Source organism: Capsicum annuum, chromosome 5 (assembly GCF_002878395.1).
Source record: "Capsicum annuum cultivar UCD-10X-F1 chromosome 5, UCD10Xv1.1, whole genome shotgun sequence".
NCBI classification, from domain to species: domain Eukaryota; kingdom Viridiplantae; phylum Streptophyta; class Magnoliopsida; order Solanales; family Solanaceae; genus Capsicum; species Capsicum annuum.
The window spans coordinates 189,271,256-189,277,284 of record NC_061115.1 but is presented as its reverse complement, the minus strand read 5'-3'; positions in this window follow the sequence as shown (position 1 = coordinate 189,277,284).

Here is a 6,029-nt window from a genome sequence, read left to right as displayed (position 1 = left end):
ATATATATATATATATATATATATATATATATATATATTATAGTAAATGTTATATTTAAAGTAGTACATATATTGAATGGTACGTATATATGTATATATATTTTCGAAAGTAGTATATATATAATGTATACATATGTATATGTTTTATAAATTAGTATATAACTATATATTTAGTGTGTGTATATATTGTAGTATATTTTATTTAAAGTAGTACGTATATATTGAATGGTACGTATATATGTGTGTCTATCTGCTATAGCCATATATATTTAACGTATACATGTATATATGTTTTATAAATTACTATACACATGATATTACTTGGTGGGGGTATTATTCTTGTTATGATACCTTGTTTCATGCTTTATTATGAATATGTTTACTTTTCTCGGTTTACTATTACTTGTGGGTGTTGTATTTATGTTATGCCATCTTGTTCCATGCTTTACTATGAATTTGTTTAGTATTTCGTGTCTCGAGCCGGGGGTCTATTGGAAACAGCCTTTCTACTACTTTAGAGGTAGAGGTATGGACTGCGTACATCTTACCCTCCCCAGACCTCACTATGTGGGAATACACTGGGTTTGTTGTTGTTGTTATATAACTATATATAGTGTGTGTGTATATATTGTAGTATATATATTGTAGTATATGTTTTATTTAAACTAGTACATATATTGAATGCTACGTATATATGTGTATATATCATCTATAGACGTATATATTTAACGAATACATGTGTATATGTTTTATAAATTAGTATATAACTATATATATAGTGTGTGTATATATTGTAGTATATATGTATATTGTAGTATATGTTTTAGTTAAAGTAGTACGTATATATAGTGGTACGTATATATGTGTGTATATCTTTTATAGACGTATATATTTAACATATACATGTGTATATGTTTTATAAATTAATATATAACTATATATATAATGTGTGTATATATTGTAGTATATGTTTTATTTAAAGTAGTACATATATATTGAATGGTACGTATACATGTGTATATATCTTCTATAGAAGTATATATTTGACGTATACATGTGTATATGTTTTATAAATTAGTATATAACTATATATATAATGTGTGTATATATTGTAGTCAGGGGCGGATCTATTCATTGCCGTAGGGGTGGCACGCCAACCGCAAACTTCGACAGAAACTCTCTATATATAACTATATGTACTTACTGATATAGTCAAATATTAAATCTGTCACCCATAATATCAAATCATTATTTAGTGCAAGTGGCAAAGCGCCACTTTTGTCGCCCCTAGGTCGCAGGTTTGATCCCTGATTGAAGCGATTAAATTTTTTAAATGTTAAAACATTGTTTTTATTGATAAAAACAGAGAAACAAATGTAGTAAGCAGTAGTGGAAGTGACAAAGCACCAATTTTTTTGCCCTTAGGTTGTGGGTTCGATCCCAGATTGATGCAATATTAAACTTTTTAAATGTTAAAACATTATTTTTGTTGATAAAAACAGAGAAACAGGCGTAGTAAGCAGTAGTAGACTCTAGTTGACTTATGTTAATACTTAATATTATTTATTGACTTTTTATTTAATTATTTATTTAATTGTTAGAAAAGGTATAATCTAATCTCTTATCTCTCTCAGCATTATAAAAAAACCCTATTTCCAAATATCAAAACATCAACTCTCTCTATACTTCGACTCTTCAAGTTTGCTGCCTACTGCTGCTCCGCTGCTTGCTGCCCGGTCGATTCTCTATCATCGTTGGTGAAAGGCTCATCGTTGATCGTTTTCAGAATCTGAAAACATGCTGTGAGCAATTGTGATGAATTATGGATATTATGATATTAGTAATATTATTAAAAGTTTAAGTTTGATCATTTTATTACTATTCTTTTACTATTGATTGATTTTTTAATTGTCCTATAGACCGAAAAGATTAATAATCCGATTAATTTAATCGATAACTTTACTTGGCACCCGGTGAGTTTGGATCCTGGATCCGCCTCTGATTGTAGTATATATATATTGTAGTAGATGTTTCATTTAAAGTAGTACATATATTGAATGGTGCGTATATATGTGTTTATATCTTCTATAGACTTATATATTTAACGTATACATGTGTATATGTTTTATAAATTAGTATATATATATATTTATATATATATATATAGTGTGTGTGTGTGTGTGTGTGTATTGTAGTATATATATTGTAGTATATGTTTTATTTAAAGTAGTACATATATTGAATGGTACGTATATATGTGTATATATCTTCTATAGACGTATATATTTAACGTATACATGTGTATATGTTTTATAAATTAGTATATAACTATATATATAATGTGTATATATATTGTAGTATATGTTTTATTTAAAGTAGTACATATATTGAATTGTACGTATATATGTGTCTATGTCTTCTATTAGATGTATATATTTAACGTAACATGTGTATATTTTTTATAAATTAGTATTTAACTATATATATAGTGTGTGCATATATTGTAGTACATATATTGTAGTGTATGTTTTATTTAAAGTAGTATGTATATATTGAATAGTACGTATATATGTGCATATATTTTCTATAGACGTATATATTTAACGTATACATGTGTATATGTTTTATTAATTAGTATATAACTATATATATAGTGTGTGTATATATTGTAGTATATGTTTTATTTAAATTCGTACATATATTGAATTATATGTATATATGTGTATATATCTTCTATAGACGTATATATTTAACGTATACATGTGTATATTTTTCATAAATTAGTATATAACTATATATATAGTGTGTGTATATATTGTAGTATATATATTGTGATATATATTTTATTTAAAGTAGTACATATATTGAATGGTATGTATATATGTGTATATATCTTCTATAGACTCTAAAGTAGTATATATTTAACGTATACATGTGTATATGTTTATAAATTTATATTTATATCATTACATTGTAGTATATAGCTTGTAGTATATGTTTTATTTAGAGTAGTATATATATTTAACTACGTATAGTCGTATACACAATTACATGTGTAATTGTATATATATTTTTAAATTCTAATGTAGTATATACTATATATTTAGTGTATATATATATTGTTTAACGTATTTAAAATGTATATATAGGTGGGTATATATAATGTATATTGGATAAAAAACTTTTTTCTTTTGTTTTTGATCGGGTTTAGGTGAGTTGGACCGGGTTGGGTTAAGTGGTTCAGTTCAGGGTTGTTTTTAAAAAAATTACTGTTGGACCCGAAAATCGGTCTGACCCATTTAATCAGGCCTGGATTCGAACCGGCTCACTAACTGGCTAAACTTCACGGGCCAATTCCGAGTTGACCGGGCCTGACCCACTTAACACCCCTAATTCAGGTCAACCAAACTAGGGTTCTAGGATTAGTAGCTCAAATATCAAATAATTTGCATAATTAGAACTTATGAATAATTTACTTATGATCTCGATAAAACAACTCAGAATTAATTGACAAGAAGTCAACTAGACTAGGGTTCAAGGATTAGTAGCTCATTCGCAGAATTAGTCTTTAATTAGCCTAATTTACTTACGATTTCGATAAAGCAATTCAGAATTACTAATTGACAAGAAGTTAACGAGAATTGTTTAAATAATCCTAATCAACACGAAGATTGAATCCTAGGCAACATATTTTCTATCTAATTAAATTTTGAGTAAAAGCATCAAATAAACGCAATCATCTTAAAATCTTTACTTCTTGCACCTTTCCAATTAGTTCTAACAATCATACCTTGTAAAATATTTGATAGAGATGAAAAATATTTATTTTTTCTATAACTTTAAAGGATAAAAAAATTATTTAAATATATATTTTTAAAAAATTATTTTAAATCTATCTGAAGGACCATTTTTAACATTTTCTAGTATAAACTTGACAAAACAATGTTCTTTTCCTTCCCTCCCTCTTTTCTTTTTTCTTTCTTTGAGAAATTTCAGTACTTTACACAAACCATCGGCGCTATAGCACACAGATAGAAGATAAAAAATAAATAAATATTATTTTAAAAATTAATTTAAGGTGGGGGCTAGCTGTAGTTGGGGTAGGTTACAAGATAAAATTTTGCACGTGTTTGCTTTCTATAATAAAGGCTTTGTGTGCTACGTGCCTTTGCTAATTACTTCGCTTGTTTGGATGTGTCTGTCTCTGTGGGTCTATAACAGGATGAAATCCACAGAATCAAATGAATCAAGAATTCAACACAAATAAATAAAAAACATAAATAAACCAATCTTAACTTAGAAGGATTGCACTCTGTATTTTTATTTTTTTGAGCCAAGCCATTTTTGTAAAGAGGTCGGTCATTCACGAGAATGATTTACTGCTGGGTTGTCGATTCAACGTGGCAAACTCATGATTTTGAGTTTGTGGGCGCTCAATCTTTCTGAAAATATAGTTACTATTAATTATATAGTATAGGTGTATAATTATTTGATGATGGTAATGAAAAATTTTGATTAAACTATTTATATTTGTGTTATGAGCATCTGAATTTTTGATGAAAAACGCAATCAACGAAGAAACAAATTGAGTAGCTAAGTTCATTTTCCGGGGTTACAGAAAAATACTACTATACATTAAGGGTGTGTTTGGTATGATGGAAAGCATTTTTTATGGAAAATATTTTTCTGGAAAATAAGTTTGTTTTCTACTTATTTTCTCATGTTTGGTTGGTGAGTGGAAAATATTTTTCGAAAAATATTTTATGGTGTTTGGTTGGTGAGTAGAGACTATTTTTTAGAAAAATATTTTTTAGTGTTTGATTGGTGAGTGAAAAAATAATTTTTTAGAAAATACTACTAACTGTTAACTAGTATATCAGTGTCTCTAGCAACTCAACAATTTGTAAGAACTAATTTAAGTATAACAAATAATATCAATATCGAATACTAAAATATTACAATCACTAAATTTAAGCAACAATTAATTAACAAATATAAAAGACACTTTTCAATATTTTGTGAGGACATTCTCAAGATACTACAATCAATAGAAATATAAAGGAACGATAAGCTTATTCAACCTCGTGAAACAAGTTACATCGATGACAAAATGAAATGTGCAATTAGCAAAAGTAACATAGGTAAGTTTTCCTCTATGCATATGAAAATAACAATACATTCAACGAACATTGAAAATGTAAAAAATTCGGGCTTCACTATTTTTTATTTTAAGTAGTGAAAAATTGAAGCAAAGCACAGTGAAAAATATTTTCGAGTAATGTAAATTTTTGAGAAATGTAAATATTTTGAGTCATATTAATATGAGTGTTGTTGGGGTCGGGAAGAGGGGTGGGGTGGGAATGGGGTCACAAGTCACATTTGTCGTTTTCTGGAAAATGACTTCACTTGACCCATGAGGGAAGTCATTTTCCCTCAAATTGAGGAAAATGAGTTATTGTGGAAATGTTTGGAAAACATTTTGTTGCAACCAAACAAGGAAAAATAGAAAAATATTTTTCAAAAAATGTTTTCCATCATACCAAATACACCCTAAGAGATCAAACTTTGAAGTCTTTAATTCTTTATTTATAAAGTCGAACTGTTTTTTTATGCTATAGTAAATAATATATAAGTAAAAAAGAAAAGGAAAAAAAAGAAAAAGAAGAAGGTAAAACAAATGGATTTTGAACTCCCACACACACTCGCTTCAAAGTTTTAAACACCACTTCTAAAATCAAAGCACCTAACCAAATTTAATGCTTGTGGGTTATTTCTGATTTATTATACTTTCTCCGTCCTAAATTATTCGTCTCAAATTGAGATGATACAACTATTAAGAAAATAGTGATTGGTAATGTAACTTTACTATTTTGCCCCTATTAATTATGTCAAGTTGTTAGTTCCAATATTAATAAAGTTATTATATGACTGATACCAAAACATTTTTTGCATGAATAATTAAGATTATAGGATTATCAAAGTCTTTGCAATATTTTTCAAAATTTTATAATTCAATGCTAGTAACAAGG